General features: G+C 47.3%; 1 protein-coding gene across 6 annotated transcripts in view; it reads left to right on the top strand.

Moving 5' to 3' along the window:
- Positions 1-19303, top strand: part of LOC105474499 (peroxisome proliferator activated receptor delta) — an 85761-nt gene that overhangs the window by 15136 nt on the left and 51322 nt on the right. Inside the window, exon 3 of one of the 6 annotated variants that reach the window (XM_071097162.1) lies at positions 13394-13480. The exons of the other annotated variants lie outside the window; for them this stretch is intronic. The gene's annotated coding sequence lies outside the window, so the exon portion shown is untranslated. The remainder of the gene's footprint in view (positions 1-13393; positions 13481-19303) is intronic. 6 annotated transcript variants of the gene reach the window in all.

Raw genomic sequence — 19303 nt, 5'->3', positions numbered from 1 at the left:
TTAATTGCCTAAAACATCTCCATGTTCATAGCTGTTGACTCTCTTTGCCTCCTAGTTCCTGTTCCTCTGGTGTAGAATTTCTCAGCCCTAGCACTGTAAACGTGTTGGGCTGGATAATCATCTCTTGTATGGGCAATTTGTGCATTGTAGGATGTTGAGCAGCATCCCTGGCTTCTACACACTAGGTGCCAGTGACACTCTTCTCCCCTCCCCAGCTGTAACACCCAAATGTCTGCAGACATTGTCAAATGTCCCCTAGGGGGCAACCCTGGTTGAGAGTCACTGCTCTATCATTTCTTCACTGAATATGCTGGTCAGCTGGGTCCACTGGCTAACCTCACACCAATAAACCTGGTAATAGAAGCATATTGTTCTTACATTAGAAGTTTACCCTCTTCATTCATCTCACTGGGCCCTTAAGGGCTTCAGGGAGGAGTGATGGGAAATGGTTCACAATTAACAGCATATTCCAGCTAAGTAAGAAAGCATATGATGTCTGCACAACATAGGAGAGTGTCCACAATGTGCAGCTCTTTCCTGGAGCAGTTATGTTTCTCAGGGTGTGCTTCTCCAAGTCACTTCATGTCTGGTTAGAAGCCACCTTCCCGTAGCATCCAGAGGTGCCATGTAGCAGCCAGAGGTGCCATGTGTCCATATGTGCATCCAGGGTTGGTCACAGTGTGCAGATTGCCATTGACCTGCCCATTCCTAGAGTTTGACCCGGTGGTCATGGCACTCTGACCACATCAGTTTTCCTCTCCAAGCCCAGATGGGTTCTCAGAACCCTCCACCCCAAGCTGCAGTCATGAGATGCGGCACTTATCTGCCATCCTGATCTAGAGCTTGTTCATGTGGTCCAGACCATTTCTTGGCAGCCCCCACTCCTATGTAAAAGCCTTTAGGAAAGTGCAGAGATCCTGATGGATTCCCTTGACCCTCAGCACACACATCCTGGAATGTACTGCTCAGCAGTCCATCGGGGGCTTCAGGCTGGGGAAGAGAAAATTACCCTTCCCTTTCAAGGAGGTCCTCCGAGGGCCAGAATGCTCAGTTCCATAAAATTAACTCTCCACTGCCTACTTTTTTTTTTTTTTTTTTTTGAGTCAGAGTCTCACTCTGTTCCCCAGGCTGGAGCGCAGTGGTGTGATCTCGGCTTACTGCAACCTTCCCCTCCTGGGTTCAAGCCATTCTCCTACCTCAGCCTTCCGGTAGCTGGGATTACAGGCATGCGCTACCTTACCCGGCTAATTTTTGTATTTTAATAGAAATGGGGTTTCACTATCTTGGCCAGGCTGGCCTCAAACTCCTGACCTCCAGTAATCCACTTGCCTCAGACTCCCAAAGTGCTAGTGTTACAGGTGTGAGCCACCATGCCTGGCCTGCTGCCTATTTAAATAGCAAACAGTTACAGTTAAAGAAAGACCCTGGCCTGGGGACGCTGCCAAGGCTCCCAATCTGACGCTTCTTTCATGTAGACCAGGGATCTGAACTGTGTTTCTTCCAGACTTTTGGAGCTTGCTTCCTTGGTGGTAAGCTAAATAGTGGCCCCCAAAATATACCCCTTTATAACCCCTGTAACCTGTGAATATTATATGACATCATGGACTTTGCACGTGTGATTAAGGATCTGGAGATGAGGGGATTATCCTGGATTATCTGGGTGGGCCCCTGAATGCAATCCCAAGTGTCTTTATGAATGGGGGCCAGAGAGAGAATGGATACAGGAGAAGGAGGCAATGTGACTACTGCAGCAAGATGCTACACTGCTGGCTTTGGAGGTGGAAGAGAAGGCCAAAAATGCAACGAACATAGCTTTGGAAGCTGGAAAAGGCAAGGAAACTGTTTTCCCCTAGAACCTCTGGAGGAAGTGCAGCCCTGCCAACACACTGATTTTAGCCCAGTGAAACTAATTTTGAATTTCTGACCTCCAGAACTGTAAGAGAATAAATGTGTTTTGTTTTAAGTCGCTAAATTTTTGGTAATGTGGTAATTTGTTACAGTGCAATAGGAGACTAATATAAGGCTCATCTGCCTCCAGGTGCAGGTGGTGGCCTGGCTGATCCCTGTTCTTATTTTAAGGCGTCCCTCTCATGGCCCAAGGAGAGCATAGGCCCAGCCTTTTCCTGAACCAGTATTTGAAACAGTCTGCACTTTGGGGGAACCTGTTGGGGAGTTCTTGGGAGCAAGAGAGAAAGCCTCATATGGTACCCGATCCTTGCTTTGGAACTCTCCCAGCACCTTCAGTTCTTTCAGACCAGTGAGGATGTAGGATTATTAAAATCTGATTCTAATTCCATCTTCCCCTTTCCTCTTCCATTTATTCGATAAATGTTTATTGTGTACCTCCTATGTGCTAGGCACTGGGGGTGAAGGGATAAACAAAGCAGATAAAAAATCTCCTGCTCTCGTGGTAACTGAGGTGGGGGAAGGGAGGGAGTCAGAGTTAAGTCAATAGCATGTGAGATGGCTTCAGATGCTCTATAGAAAACTAAGCAGGAAGGAGAGTGTGGCAGTTTCACATAGAGGGCTGGGGAAGGTCTCACCACGAAGGTGACATTTAAGCGGAAGGAGAGTGAACTATTGTGGGAAGAATCTCGCAGGCAGAGGGAAACCAAGTTCCAAGGCCCTGTGGTGGAACACAGCTGAGGTGTTCAACGCATAGTGAGGAGGCCAGCGTGGCTGGACAGAGGGAGGGAGGGAGGAGACTAGGAAATGAAGTCAGAGACGAGATTGGTGGCCCTGAAGTGCCATAACAGCTTTTACTTTGCTTGGCATTTTGCCCCTTCCTTCTCCTCTCCTCCCCCTCACACAACCTCACGAGTTTTAGGCCCGTGTTCCTCAGTTCCTTTCCATGGGATATTTATCACATCATACTGAGGGACTACCAGCAGGCAAACATAGTCACTTAAAAATTTAGAAGAGGGGGAGAAAGCAGCCTCCTCTTTCTGAATGATGAAAGCAGTTCCACGTCAGTGTTGGCATGGCACTGTGTATCTAGCAGTGCAGGCTGGCCATTCACTGCGCAGTTCTGGGGAGTTTCTGAGAGGCTCCCTCCATGGCCGCCTTCAGCCCACGAGGAAGTCCAGACCCCCCGGCTCTCTGTTTCTTTCCATTTCACCCCTGTTGGTCTCCCCAGTGCGACTCCCACAGCTGACTTTTATCCCCACCTGTGTCTAATCGCCTTTCCATGGCAGAGCCGGTAGATAACCTGGTAACGATCTGAGTAGAATATGGCTTCCACATGTTGAATGCATTATGCTAATCACTACATATATCACTTTGATTCACACAACAACCCTAAGAGGTAGGAGCCATTGTACCCCTTTTAGAGATTAGGATACTGAGGCTCAGACTGGTTAGGAAAATGGTCTAAAGTTGCACAGCTAATGAATGGCAGAGCTGGGATTTGAAACCAAGTGATTAAAGCCCATGTCTTTGATCACTGCGTAGCAGGGACTTCTAGGAACGATGGCTGGCTGGATCTAATTGTTCCAGTTTGGAAAGTACCTGCTTGACTGGCCAGACTGCTGTTGGCTTCAGAAAATAGCAGTCTCTTGTTGGTCACTGAGCAGAGGCAAAATTTTGGCAGGCCTTAGGGCCTCCTGCAGAGTCTCATTCCAGGTCAGTGGACAGAGGAGGCCCTGAGAATAGTCGTGCATACTGGCTCCCTGGATCTGCTCCAAGATAGTAAGCAGACCCTAGAACCACAAGAGACTGAACAGCCGAGCTGTGGGCCCGGCCTGTAGGGTGGAAGGAACTCTTAAGAGAAAAAAAACAATCTCTGCTGTGATTAATCAGCGGCTTCAGTCTGGTGAAGTGAAAAGAGAAAGAGAAGCTGGCCCAGATGTGCACGTAGGGAGAGAAATAAGGGAGGGAAATTGCCTTTATTCAGGTTCTCCCTTAGGCAGTCGTTACCCCACGGATGAGCTCGCCTTCCTTTTACACCATCCTGCAAGAGGTGGGTATGGGTAGTCCCATTTTACAGACAAGGTGTAGGATCAGAGAGGTTAAACAACTCGCCCAAGTCAAACAGCTAACAAGTGGTGGAACTGGAATTTGAGCCCTGTTCTTCTCAGTTCAGTAGCTCTGCTGTTCTTGCTGATGTCACCTCAGCCTCGGTAGTTATGCAAGTGTTGCATCCACAGGCTTGTGAGCAGAGGCTGAAAGGGAGCCAGGGCTCTTGATACTTGCCCTCCCAACATGGGCCCTGCCTAAGCTAGCAGGACTCACTATACCCAAACCAGCAGTGGCATTATATTTTTCTCTTTTCTTGCACCTTACCATCCTTGATTTATTTTTAGAGAGCCTTTTCTATTTCTGTTTCCGTTTCTTGGCTTGGATGCAGGGGCTGGGGTGCAGGAATGGCATTGGAAATCAGAAGAGACAGGCATAGATGGCATCTCACTGGTGGCCTTGGCTGGTCTCTGGGAACTGTGCCCATCTGCCTGCCCTGCTGGCTCCTCCTCAGGCCAGCTGTAGGCCCCAGGGATCATAGAGCTCGGGTAGCTAGAGGCTGGGAGGGCAGCCGAGAGAGAAACAGCCACACTTCTCATTTCTTTGGCTTCTCAGAGGGGAATGAGCTTCCTCCTGGAACACAGCAGGAAGTAGCTCACTGGCTGTTTCTCAGGGTTAGGTTACGAACTTCTAGGGAATATGGGGTAGTGCTTAAGAGCCAGACTCTGTGGGGCATGGGGGTGATAACTGTAGACCCTCCACCCCTGGGGATTCAATGAGCTCATACATGTAAAGGCACAGAGGAGGCACTCATTGAATGATTATTGTTTCATTACTGTCATTAGACCCTCAGCACCCAGCACCATAGGTGGATGCCAGTCATTATTGGTTGGACCAAACAACTTCAAGGCAGCTGGGCATGGTGGCTCACACTAGCAGTACCAGCACTTTGGAAAGCCAAGGTGGGAGGGTCACCTGAGGTCAGGCATTTGCGATCAGCCTGGGCAACATAGTGAGACCCAGTATGTATTTATTTAAAAATTTAAAATAATATTTAAAAAAAGAAAAAGAACTTCAATGTTATTTTTGTCTTCCTCTTCATCTGAACATTAGCTTGAGTAGGTATTAACTTGAGTCCAGTGATTGTCTGTGGAGCCCCCCAGGGTACTTCCCAGTGACAGCAGCCTAGAGTGTGCTCCTGCCAGCCCCTGCCTGGGCCCTGGAAAAGGCAGGGAGGTGCAGGAAGGAATCTTCTGATCTGAGGATGCCTGTAACCCCCACACCTTATGTTTACTTTTACACCTTGCTGAGGCTCTGGCTTTCGGGTGTGAGCTCTGGAGTGGTGCGGGTCTGTGTCCCATGGCGGCAGGTGGTTCTGGGTGTTGGGCATGAGGTGATGGAGGAAGGGCTTGCCACTTGCAAGCTGTTTATCTAACTAGTGACAAACAGTGGATGACACCTTTAGAAAACTGTATTTGGGAGGTTTGAAATTAATCAGATGCCACCAATGGCTAGGATTGTAGGAACTGGGGAACTGACTTTTTTTAGAATGTGGGACTGGCACTTAGGCATAAGTTTTCATGCATGTGGTTTTTAATTTAGTTAAAAATGTTTTAGTTATATAAATAATGCTCATTTGTTATAGGTTATTAGAAAATACAGATAAGCACTGAGAAGAAAAAAGTAATATATAATCACACATAAGTGGCTGCTTTGATATATGTTTTTTTTTAACCTGGGTTCTTTTCAAATTGTGTATACCTAGTTATTTTTTCTGTTTTTCAAAATGGGATACTGTTTAACATTTACTTTTGTGACTTGCCTTTCCCATTTTTCAGGTGGTTTCGTGGTGTCTGCTTGTCCTCCGACCTCCCCTCCCACTTGTGGGAAAGGCATTTGGCCTGGAGGGAGGCACTTGGGAAGAACTGTCTGGTTGTTTCTTGATGTTATTGCCAAACGTGCAGAGGGTAGAGAGGTGCACCAGGTCTTACTCTGCCTCTCCCCATCTGTGTGTCTCCCTCTGTCCCTGTCCAGCACCCCATCTGCTCTGCCTACTCACCACTCCTGCCTTTTTTTTTTTTTCCCTTCCATACAAATCCAGAAAAGGATACCACCTCCAGTCTGAAGGTTTCTTTCTATGGCTTTTAGGGATGAATCTCTCAGGAGCTTAGAAAAAAAGGTGCACAGACAGTAGATAGGAAGGGTAATGCCAGGGCTGGGGGTGGGGGTCTTGGGAAGAGCAACTGAGAGGAGGGCCTGGGTCCCTGGCTCTATCTTGAGTCAGTGAGAAGAAGCTGCTTGGATGATAGGTTGGGGCAGGGCAGGCAGCAGGTGATTGCAGGGACCTTTCTGAAACAGCAAGCAAGCTGGCCAGGAAGAGACCTGGAGAATAAGGGGCCCAGATAGGGGCCAGACATAGGGGTGAAGAAAATGTGTCTCAGTGGCACCTGCTTCTCCACCCTGGCCCCACTCTTTCCATGATCTTTCCAGAGATTCTCTCTCTTTCTGCCTGATCTGCTTCCCTCACCTGGTAGTGCCCAGGCCAGTAGTTGAACACATCGGGTATATCTGGCTACTGTGCTCTACTGACACCTGTGTGGCAGCAGCTGCACAGCTTCTTGGCACCTCCCTGGGCAATAGGCAGGGATCCAAGCATAGAGGAAGATGTTCCACGCATCAGTAGCTCAGATTCCATTCTAGAAAAGCATTGCAAAGCAAGGGAGAAAATTGAAGATGAGGTATTTTGTGAGGAACAAGCTATGCCTCCCTGTCACTTCTTACAGAATAAAATGGGGTCTCTGGCAGTAGGCAAGGAGAAGGCCTCTCTGAATCCTGAGGGTAAGTGGGAGTTGGCTTCTCAGGTCTTTTCTGGGCCACTTTGGCCTGCACACAGGTTGAGCTAGGAATTCATGCTTAAAAGCAGGCAGATTTCCATAAGCTGTGCGTTCCTGTAGGCCTGCCTGGATCATACCTGTTCTCCTGTGATCACAGGCCTGGTGAGACCCGCTGACAGGGCAGGATAGCTTCCTGTGCGTCCCCTCAAAGCCTGCGCCACCCCCTCTCCCTTCACCGCTCCCGAGCTATAATTAAGTTCCCATGTGAAACCGTATCCCTCAGCTGACACACGCTTGTTACCACAGCCCTGGCCATTGGACGGCTCATCTGGGGTGACTTCTGGGGCTGGTGCCTCGGCCTCCAGACGCTGTCCAGTAGGTCTGAGTAGGTGGTGTGGACCCACCAGGAAAGGGTGGATCCAGTGAGGCGGGGGCCAGGCCTTGCCCAAGAGTCAGAAAGTGGGAAGTCACAGGGGAGATGAAGGGCGAGTGAGCAGCTAGAAAGTGCCAGGGGACACAAAGATGGGGGAGACAGACTGGCAGCCTTTCGGGGCTGGAGGGCATAGACAGGGAGAAACTTCCAAATCACTGAGCCACAGGCAGAATGTGAGCAGTTTATTTTATTTTGTATTCTACATATTTTTATAGCATAAAATTAAGATATATTTCACATAACCAAATTCACCACTTTAAAGTATGCACTTTGCTGGTTTTTATATATTAATTGTATTTTATATATTATATTAAATTAATATATGTTATATTAACTGTTTTAAATATTTTATTAACTGTGTTGTTTATATATTAACTGTGTTATATTAACCACTAATTCCAGGACACTTCTGTCACCTAAACAACCCTTTACCTATCAGCAGTTACTCCATCCCCTGGCTGCTAATCTATTTCCTTTCTCTATGACTTTCCCTATCCTGGACATTTCATATGAATGGAATTATATAATATGTAGCCTTTTGTGTCTGAATAATTTCACTTAGCATGTTTTCGAGGTTATCCATATTGTAGCATATAATAGTGTTTTATTCCTTTTTGTGACTGAGTATTCCGTCGTGTGTATATATTCCATTTTATTTATTGGTAAGTTGGTGGACATTTGGGTTGTTTCCATTTTTTGACTCTGTGAACGTTCATGTACAAGCTTTTGTGTGGACATATGCTTTAGGTTCTCTTGGGAATATGCTTAGTGAAATTGCTGGGTCATGTAGTATTCCATGTTTAACTTTTTTTTTTTTTTTTTTAAAGACAGTATCTTGCTGTGTCGCCCAGGCTGGAGTGCAGTGGTGCGTTCTTGGCTCACTGCAACCTCAGCCTCCCTAGTTCAGGCAATTTCCCTGCCTCAGCCACCTGAGTAGCTGGGATTACAGGTGCATGCCACCACACCTGGCTAATTTTTTTTTGTATTTTCAGTAGATACAAGGTTTCACCATGTTGGCCAGACTGGTCTTGAACTCCTGACCTCAGGCGGTCTCCCCGCCTTGGCTTCCCAAGTGTTACTTTTTTTTTTTTTTTTTGGAGATGGGGTCTCACTCTGTCGTCAGGCTGGAGTGCAGTGGCACGATTTTACCTCACTGTAACCTCTGCCTCCTGGGATCAAGCGATTCTTCTGCCTCAGCCTCCTGAGTAGCTGGGATTACAGGTGCGTGCCACCACGCCTGGCTAATTTTTTGTATTTTTAGTAGAGATGGGGTTTCACTGTGTTAGCCAGGATGGTCTCGATCTCCTGACCTTGTGAGCCGCCCGCCTTGGCCTGCCAAAGTGCTGGGATTACAGGCGTAAGCCACCGCACCCGGCCCCAAGTGTTACTCTTTAGGCAGACGCCTGTCTGCTGTACTCACTGGTCTGCACCTTGCTTCACTTATTGTATCTTGGCCATCTTTGCATACCAGACCTGTAGAGCTTCCTTATTCTTTTTTTTTTTTTTTTGAGATGGAATCTCACTGTGTTGCCCAGGCTGGAGTGCAGTGGCACGATCTCAGCTCACTGCAAGCTCTGCCTCCCGGGTTCACGCCGTTCTCCTGCCTCAGCCTCCCGATTAGCTGGGACTACAGGTGCCTGCCACCACACGCAGCTAACTTTTTTTTTTTGTATTTTTAGTAGAGTTGGGGTTTCACCGTGTTAGCCAGGATGGTCTCGATCTCCTGACCTCATGATCCACCTGCCTCAGCCTCCCAAAGTCCGAAAGTGCTGGGATTACAGGCGTGAGCCACCGCGCCCGGCCCCTCATTCTTTTTTTTTTTTTTTAACAGTTGCCTCATCCATTTTATGGTTTTTTTTAAGGACAGATTCTTGCTCTGTCACCCAGGCTGGAGTGCAGTGGCACAATCTCGGCTCACTGCAACCTCCCCCTCCTGGGTTCAAGCAATTCTCCTGCCTCAGCCTCCTGAGTAGCTGGGATTACAGACACATGCCACCATGCCCAGCTGATTTTTGTATTCTTAGTAGACACAGGGTTTCACTTTGTTGGCCAGGCTGGTCCTGAACTCCTGACCTCAAATGATTTGCCCATCTCGGCCTCCCAAAGTGCTGGGATTACAGGCGTGAGTCACCATGCACGGCCTGGATGTGCCATTCTCTTATTCATTGATGAATGTGCAGGTGATTTCCAGTCTTTTTTGGCAATGAATAACCTTGTCATTTTGCACACAGATAAACAGATTGACAGTGCTTCTGTGTGATAGGTGCAGTGATGGAGTGGACACTGGAGAACTGGGAAAGGCTTCTAGAGGATACTTAAGAAAGGCTCAGGGTGAGTGAGCACTAGTATCTGAGCGGGCCTTGCAGCCCTGGCAGAATTTCAGCAGGCTGAGATGTTGTAGGAAGGGTGAATATGACTAAAGAAAAGAACAACAGCTGAGGTGTGACAGGGGAAATGAAGAGTATTAGTTATCGATTCCTGCATAACAAATTACCCCAAAACTTAGTGGCTTAAAACTAATTTGCAGTTTCTCTGAGTTAGGAGAGATTTACACAAAGATGTGAATACCAGAAGGTGAGGATTGTTGCCAGCCATTTTAAATGGCTGACTCTAATAGCAAGTTGCAGTAAGGATAGGATTGGCCAAGGCAGCAGATGGAGCCATGATTGTGTACAATCTTACATACGTAGCTGAGAGGTTCTCAGAGATTGATCTGAGAACAGTGGGAGCCATGGAAGGTCTTTGAGCAGGAGAATAATGTGATAGCTGCCATACAGGACAATTAATCTGATAGCATTTACACTAGAGGGGTCAAAATGGAGAGAGATACACAGGCAGAGGCCTAGATTAGGAGATGGCTATAGTAGTGCAGGTGAGAAATTCCTGGCCTGTAGTACTAAATACTTTTTTTTTTTTTTTTTTAAGACAGTCTCGCTCTGTCACCCAGGCTGGAGTGCAGTAGCGTGATCACAGCTCACTGCAACCTCTGTCTCCCGGGTTCAAGCAATTCTAGTGCCTCAGCCTCCTTCGTGGCTGTGACTAAAGGCGTGTACCACCATGCCTGGCTAATTTTTGTGTTTTTAGTAGAGGTGGGGTTTCGCCATGTTGGCCAGGCTGGTCTTGAACTCTTGGCCTCAAGTAATCCACCCACCTTGGCCTCCCAAAGTGCTAGGATTATGGGCGTAAGCCATTGCATCCGGTCTGTGCTAAATACTTTAGCTGCATAATCTCTGTCTTCGAAATGACCACAAAAAGAAGGTATTACTGATTTATAATAATATGCATATGGTCTTGCATATGGCCATACTTATGACTTGCATATGGTCATACAGGTAGTAGGTTGCAGAGCAGCACTCAGGCCTGCCTGGCTTTGATGACCGTGCCTTTTGGTGGCACTGGAAGTGGAAAGGTGGGGGTGACTGGGGGGATGAGGTTTTGTCCATTCCCTGGATGCTGAAAGGAAGTGGAGGCATGTAAGAGGTTGACTCTTTGAACCTGGATGGCTGGGACAAAGATAACACTGTAACAGGAAGGAGAGAGGCCAGAGGGAACACTGGTGTGGTGGGAGAAGGTGAGTTATTTGGGAACGTGGGGCATTTGTTGGCAGGGTCCTTCCCAGTTACAGGGTGAGTATAAGTAGTTCCTGTCCTTTGTATATGAAGAGGTACCCTGGCCCAAAAAGACTCTAAATGTGGAGAAAGGATATGGTGGTGTGGTGGTGGTTTGAACATTGGGTTTGCAGAAATAGTGACGGTAACTGGCACTGGTCTGCACTTTAGACTTTCACAGCCCATTCACTTCTTTTGAGACTCACACAACCCTGTTCAGGTTATCATCATTCCATATCTGATTGATGAGGAAACCAAGGCTCAGAAAAATCCATTTGCTCAAGGAGAAACAGTGTTTCAGTTACCTAATGCTGTGTAACAAATCACCTGCGAAACTCAGTAGTTTAAAACAACCACCATTTATCCTTTCTCTTGATTGTGTGAATTGGGCCCAGCTGCTTGGTTCTGCCCCACATGATGTCGGCCGCGCTTGCCCATTTGTCTGTGTTTAGCTGCACTGTAATGTCCAAAGCTGCTTCTCTTTGCATGTCCTCTTATCCTTCAAGAGTCTATCCTGAACTTCTTGCAGCATGGCATCTGGGGGCCAAGACGGTGGAAGGCAGTCCTGTTGAGGCCTGGGCTCACGTCCCAGAGCATCACCTCAATCATGTTCTATTGGTCAGAGCTGTACTGGGCCAGCCCAGATTCCAGGGTGGGAACTAGACTCCACCTCTTGATGGAAAGAGTGGCAAAAGGTTTGTAGCCATCTTTAATCCACAGACAGCCGCTAGTGGATACTGGATTTGAACCCAGATCTGTGTGACTCAGACTCAGGGTTCTTCTGCCACTCTATACTGCCTTAATTTCTGCTTCTGGCTCCTTGGGAGTTGCAAAGCTTGCTGGCTCTTCTGTGTGGTTGGAGAGGGCTGATTTTTCTTGTGGTCTCCCACAGTGGAAGTTGTACTAGTCATCCCCCTTTTCACAGATTAGCATGCAAGATCACTGTGTCTTAGGGAACCTTCCAAAATAGGCTTGCTCTGGGGATTTGCTAGCTTCCCCCGAGCTTCAGCAGTGATAGCCAGACATGCATGGAATTTCCCTGTGGAGTCTCCCTTTCTGTGCTTAGTGGCCTTTTGATCCACAGTGCTCACTGGGTGGGATTCCTGCTGCATTGTAGCCAGATGTGGAGGCTAGCCCTATTTTGAGTTATCCCGGATGGTATCCAGCCCAGTGAGTCCCATACTTGACTCAACTGGCATATTCACCAGGGAGTTTTGGGGAAAATGTGGATTCCTGGGCCTTCTTCATGCCTATTGAATTAGAATCCCCAGGGATGGGGTCCAGGAACCTGCCTTTAAAGCTCCCCATTGATTTGGGGGTACAGCCTGGTTGGAAACCACTGACTTCCAGTTGCTGGCACCCTCCCTCAGCCCAGTCATTTCAGAAAGATGCCTTTGAAGTCACTGATCAGAGGAGGCCACGTGGGAGAGAATGATTTGTCCAGAGGGCCTAACACTTCACAACCAGGAAGTGACTCCTGAAAGTGTCCAGGAAGTTTCTGTTTGAATCTGCTCAAATCTTTGATGTTGTTTTGCATGCTTTGATAGTATCTGAGCTTTATGGTGGCTGCTGGGTTTTTTTTCTTTGAAAGTGTTTGCAGAGAGGAGCAAGCTCTTCTAGCAGTCAGCAGATACTCCCCCTAACCAGAAGCTACTTGGTCTGATTTATTTGAAGTATGAAATTCCTCTCCTTGGCTATCTGGTTGGTATCTGTGGTGTGAAGAATATGACAACCCTAGAGATATCTAAGTTAACACAGCAGTTGGACCTTTCTAGTGTTGTGCCTTGGACATACTTAAGGTACACTTGGAAAACTAGATTTTAAAACCCTGGATAATTTGGTTTGCCAGTTAAATAAACTTCTATATTTTAGAATATTTGGAAAATAAAGGTAAATATAAAGAAGACCATAAAATTACCTAGAACTTTCCTCTCAGAGGATTTCCATGGTTAATGTTTTGAATGGCTATTCATCCTTCCCCTCATGACCCTTCACACCCCCTCTTTTAGAAAACTATATTGGGCTGGGCGCGGTGGCTCACACCTGTAATCCCAGCACTTTGGGAGGCCGAGGTCAGGAGATCGAGCATCCTGGCTAACACAGTGAAACCCCATGCGTACTAAAAATACAAAAAATTAGCCAGGTGTGGTGGCGGGCGCCTGTAGTCCCAGCTACTCGGGAGGCTGAGGCAGGCGAATCACTTGAACGGGGGAGTCGGAGGTTGCATTGAGCCGAGATCCTGCCACTGCATTCCAACCTGGGCAACAGAGTGAGACTCCGTCTCAAAAAAAAAAAAAAAAAAAAAAATTGAAGTCATATTGAATGTGACTTTTTAGCAGTTTTGTTGAGATACAAGTCTTGAAGTCCACCTGTTGACAGTGTGCAATTTGATGGTTTTTAGTATTTACAGAGTTGTACAATCATCACCACAATCTAGTTTTAGAACATTTTCTTAGTCCCAAAAAGACATCCTATAATCCATTAGCATGCATTCCCACCTCAGTGCCCCACCCCACCTTCACTCCAGCCCAAGACTACCACTCATCTACTTTCTCTACCTACAGATTTACCTGTTCTGGACATTGCATATAAATGGGATCATACAATATGTGATCTTCTGTGATTGACTTCTGTCACTGGACATAATCGTGGTACTGTTTTGAAACCTGCTTTAAACATTTATATCCTAGCAATTTGAATATAGTTTTCAAGAATGCGCTTTTAATAGCAGAGCAGTATTCATTCTTATGAGAATATCTAATCTTATTTAATCAGTCCTGCCAACAGACGTTTAGGTTATTTCTCATCTTTTGCTCTTAGAGCCAATGCTCTCTACACTTAGATATGATTTTGTTGATTTATTGGTTAATTGTCCAAATCCATGACTAGAACAAAAGCTCTTTGAGAGCAGTCACCTTGTCTGTCTCCCCTACTACTTGGCATAGTTCCTGGTATTTGGTAGGTATTCAGTTTTTTTTTTTTTTTTTTTTTTTTTTTTGAGATGGAGTCTCGCTCTGTCGCCCAGGCTGGAGTGCAGTGGCCAGATCTCAGCTCACTGCAAGCTCCGCCTCCCGGGTTCACGCCATTCTCCTGCCTCAGCCTCCCGAGTAGCTGGGACTACAGGCGCCCGCCACCTCGCCTGGCTAGTTTTTTGTATTTTTTAGTAGAGACGGGGTTTCACCGTGTTAGCCAGGATGGTCTCGATCTCCTGACCTCGTGATCCGCCCGTCTCGGCCTCCCAAAGTGCTGGGATTACAGGCTTGAGCCACTGCACCCGGCCCAGGTATTCAGTTTTTAAAGTGGGTATATTTGTGTGTATGTGTGCAAATTTTGAATGAATCGAAATGTAAGGATATGAATAAATGTTGCCATATTGTCAAATTCTAGAAAGTTATACTAATTTACCCTCTCACTGCAGTATAAGAGTACCTGACTCCCTGTTCCTTTGAATCTGGGTTAATTTGTACAGGAAGTCCTGTGATCTTTTGGATGATGCTATTCTCTGACCTGTCGGCCAGTTAATTTGGGAATTGATGCTTATCCCTGTCTGTGGGCCAGGAAGGGTCTGGCTGTTGGGAAACATGGTGGTGTGTGGGAGCTCCAGCCACCCGGGTCCTCACTGTGGCTCCGTGGTATTGTATCGTTTCCTGTTGCCCTTAGAAAGTCTGCATCATGTTGTCTGGCCACTTCCTCTGTTGTGTGCAGGCATGTTGGGGAGTGAGTAGAGTTGGGTGGGTAAAGTATGTGTAAGAAGATACTGGTTCTGGCTGCTGATTGGAGTGCCTTTTGAAGTCAGGAGAGATGTCACTCTGGAAGTTCAGTGTCTTCAAAAATAGAAATGAAGAAATGCTTCCAGGAAGTCTGATGCAACTGGCCCAGTCTGCCCCCCTCTGAGGGTGGTGGGCACCCACATGGCTGGTAAACGCTTCATGAGTCACCCACTGGCCACAGTCCCTGCTCCTCTCCACACGCTTCCTGTCTGGAAAAGCCTGCTACCCGCCCATGATGAAGAGTCACCCCAGAGAACTTGCCAGGGATGCGGGGCAGGTCTTCCCAGGTCACAGCAGCAGCCTCTCGCTCATAGCTTTCACAGCAGCTCTTCTCCCCAAGATGAGTTGTGGCAACTGTTTTTTAGATAAATATGTGGAATGTATGGTTGGGATTGGAACAGAAAGAGCGGCTGGATGGCAAGGCAGCTCTTACGTGTAGCAGGGAGCTCACGCGAGCCCCATGGTGGGCAGTTAAGGCCCCAGAATTCACCTCCAACAGCTGGCTGCTCATTCTATTCTTCTTCTCATAGTTTTCCCATCACATTTCCCTTGGGGTTTCCTCCAGGCCTTCCCCTACTCACCCCACACCCTCTCGGAAGATGCTGCCTCATGTAACTTTGCCAAGCTCTCAAGCATTACAGATGCCTTTACCTTCTTTTCTTTGCATCTTAGAAATCACTGATATGTTGCTCTCTCTCACATAGTTGCTCTCTATTATTACTTCAGCAATTGCCAAGTGCCTCCTCTACGCTTAGTACCTTGTCAGACTCTGGGATGATGCGGATGAAAGAGACTGGACCCTGCCCCCTAGGAGGGCAAATGTCTGTACTCCTGTGGCCTCCGTTTCCCTTCCTCTCTGACTGCGCCTTTGCTGGCCTGGTTCCTCTTCCTCTTTCCACTGCCTGAGTGTGAACATTCTTTGGGCTTCTGTCCTCTCTTCTCTTCTCTCACCCTCTCCCTCCACACGCTTGTCCCTTCCTATGACTGTGACCATCTGCTCTTATAGCTACCGAATACTAAAGTTCTTTTCTCCTGAACACTAGGTCCCCGTGTCCACCGGCCTGCTGGAGTGTGCAGCCTTAAAGGCAGAGCCCATCTTTGTCTCTGCTCTTTGCATATCCCCTTTCTGTTAATAACCCGTCATTCTCTCAGTTTCCGGGAGCCTTACTAACAGCTTTAAACCTCATTCCTCTTCCATGCACAGGTCATTCCTCCCGTTCTTTTGAGTGTTTCTCCCCACTGATTTTACTGCCTATAGTGAGTTGGATGGTTGCCCCTCCAAAAGATATGTCCAAGTCCTAACCCCTAGAACCTGTGAACATGACCACCTTGTTTGGAAAAACACTCATTGCAGAGATTTTTCCCTATGCTGCAGATGTACATGAACCTGTGCTCATTGGCTTCCTCTCTGGGCCTGGCCTTGTTGGTTCCTGGTCTGAAATAGTGACTGTACTTCTAGTCCACACGGTGATTACATATTCATTACTCAGTTTGAGCTCCCCAAGTCCAAAGGCAAAGTTCACTGCCTACCCTCTCCACTAACTCCTAGGTCAGGAGACTTGCTAGATTGTGTGCACAGCAGCTACATGTATAGTTTTTGAGGTGGGTCTGGGTTTGAATCCTGGTTCTGTCATTTATTAGCTGAAGGCCTTTAACAGATTGTAACCTTTCTGGGCTTCAGTTTCCTCTTCTGGAAAATGGGGCTAATTGTTGTGAGAGTTAGATTGCCTAGTGTCTAGCACTGTGCCTGACACTCTGAGCTTTATTTTTATTTATTTTTATTTTTTGAGATGGATTCTCGCTCTGTTGCCTAGGCTGGAGTGCAGTGGCACGACTTTGGTTCACTGCAGCCTCCATCTCCCAGGTTCAAGCCATTTTCCTGCTTCAGCCTCCTGAGTAGCTGGGTTTACAGACTCCCGCCACCATGCCTGGCTAATTTTTGTGTTTTTTAGTGGAGACGGGTTTCACCATGTTGGCCAGGTTGGTCTTGAACTCCTGACTTCAGGTGATCCGCCTGCCTTGGCCTCCCAAAGTGCTGGGATTACAGGTGTGATCCACGTCCAGCCCACTCTGAGCTTTATAACCAGAGAGATTCTGTGGCTAGCCGAATCACTCAACCTCTGCTTGGAGGATCCCAAGCTTGAATGTGTGTAAGAGCTCTGCCTTAAATCCAGCCTACTTGTATGTCATTCTGCCACAGTTGTCTTTGTCCCTCCACAGTTTGTCCTGGAGCTGGGCATTGTGGAGGCTAAGACAATGGATTACAGAGCTACAGGTCTAGGAGGGCACATAGAATTATAATGCCTATATGAGATAGATTACAAAGTGGGTAAGAGCATGTGCTCTGGCGTTAGACCTGGGTTCAGATTCAGGCTCTATGACCCTATCTCAGTGACCTTGGGAAACTTTTCTTTGCCTCTCTGGGCCTCAGTTTTCTCATCTGTAAATTGGGAATAACAATGGTACATACCGCTGGGCATGGTAGCTCACACCTGTAATCCCAGCACTTTGGGAGGCCAAGGCGGGTGGATCACCTAAGGTCACGAGTTCAAGACCAGCCTGACCAACATGGAGAAACCCCCGTCTCTACTAGAAATGAAAAAATTAGCCGGGCATGGTGGCGCATGCTTGTAATCCCAGCTGCTCAGGAGGCTGAGGTAGGAGAATCGCTTGAACCCGGGAGGCAGAGGTTGCAGTGAGCTGAGATCCCGCCACTGCACTCTAGCCTGGGCAACAAGAGCAAAACTCTGTCTCAAAAAAAAAAAAAAAAAAAAGGTACATACCTGTCTTAGTCTGTGCTGCTATAACAAAATTCTGTTTATTAACAACAGAAATTGATTTCTCACAGTCCTGGAGCCTGGGAAGTTCAAGATCAAGGACTGGCAGACTTGGTGTCTGGTGAAGGCTGTTGTCCACTTCCAAGATGGCACCTTGTTGCTGTGTCCTCCAGAGGGGATGAATTCTGTGTCCTTACATGGCGGAAGGGTGAAAGTGGCCCGCCTAGTTCCCTGGAGCCCTTTTATAAGAGCACTAATCCATTCCTGAGGGCAGGGCTTTCATGACCTAAACACCTCCAAAGACACACCTCTTAATACCGTTGTATTGGGAGTTAAGTTTCAACATGAATTCTGGAGGGTTCACAACATTCAACCATAGCAATACCTTATAGAGTAATCGGGATAATTAAATGAAAGAATGCCCATAAAACGCTGAACACATGCCTGATTCTTTGTAAACAATAAATATTAGGTATCACTATTATAGAGACCAGCTTCTGCTGTGGAGAGTGGTAAGTGCCTGGATGCCCCAAGCCACTGGACACGTAGCTGCATGGATCGATCAATGTACCCCTGTAATTATGTAACAAGGGGACATGGAGAAAAAAACATTTCCAGTGTTGCCTCCTCTATGGCATGATTGTACCCCTAAACTGCACAGAGGAGCTTTCTGTTCTTTGAACTCCGTAGCTGTTGGTACTTCTCTTGTGGGGGTTTGCCGTAGTCTTTCTTGTATTATGACTGTTCTTCACTCTACGTTTCTTTCTTTCTTTCTTTTCTTTCTTTCTTTCTTTTTTTTTAAGACAAAGTCTCCTTGTGTCGCCCAGGCTGGAGTGCAGTGGTGCAATCTTGGCTCACTGCAGCCCTGACCTCCCTGACTCAAGTGATCCTCACATCTCAGCTTCCCAAGAAGCTGGGACTGCTGGCATGTGCCAGCACACCTGGCTAAATTTTTTTTTTTGTATTTTTTTTAGAGATGGGGTTTCACCATGTTGCCCAGGCTGGTCTTGAACTTCTGGGCTTGAGTAGTCCACCCGTCTCCGCCTACCACAGTACTGGGATTGCAGTGTGAGCCACCACACCTGGCCTACTGTATGTTTCGTGAGGTCAAGAATGGACACTGGGTAACTGATTACTTGCATTGAACCTTGGGATTCAGCCAGTGAAAGTGGTCCACCTGGCAGTAGTGAACCTCTGGCTCCTGACCTCTGCTGCTAGTGAATCTGTTTCTCCTCTGGCTGCACAGACACAGGGTTTCCTGCCTCCAAAGAGCTTTTCCACTGTGTACATGGGACCTGAACTGGCTCTAGAAACCTTGGAGCCTATCACCACTTTTCACATCACCCAGCAGGAGCAGAACTTAGATGGACCAGGCATAGATGGGAAACATGGGTTTATTGCTAAGATCATGGTTAGTTCTCCGGTGGGGGGTTTAGTGGGCGATTGCTTTTTGGATTTTTGTTTTGTTTTAGAAGTAAAAAATATGGGCCAGGCGCGGTGGCTCATGCCTGTAATCCCAGCACTTTGGGAGGCCAAGGCGGGCGGATCACGAGGTCAGGAGATCATGACCATCCTGGCTAACATGGTGAAACCCCATCTCTACTAAAAAATACAGAAAATTAGCCAGGCGTGGTGGCGGGCCCCTGTAGTCCTAGCTACTCAGGAGGCTGAGACAGGAGAATGGCGTGAACCCGGGAGGCAGAGCTTGTAGTGAACCGAGATCACGCCACTGCACTCCAGCCTGGGTGACACAGCGAGACTACGTCTCAAAAAAAAGGAAAAATATGTACATTTTTAATAGTGGTGGTAAGAATCTTCTGTAACTACTTACAGGACATCTTCATCGAGGGGTCTCCAGAGCTTCTAAAACTCAACACTCCCCTAGTGACTCTTACATTTTCCTGCCAGACTTGCTCTTCTTCCCACA

The sequence above is a fragment of the Macaca nemestrina genome, chromosome 5, assembly GCF_043159975.1.
Source record: "Macaca nemestrina isolate mMacNem1 chromosome 5, mMacNem.hap1, whole genome shotgun sequence".
In the NCBI taxonomy this organism is placed as follows: domain Eukaryota; kingdom Metazoa; phylum Chordata; class Mammalia; order Primates; family Cercopithecidae; genus Macaca; species Macaca nemestrina.
The sequence above is the reverse complement of the archived record's forward strand: the minus strand, read 5'-3'. Positions and strand labels throughout refer to the sequence as shown.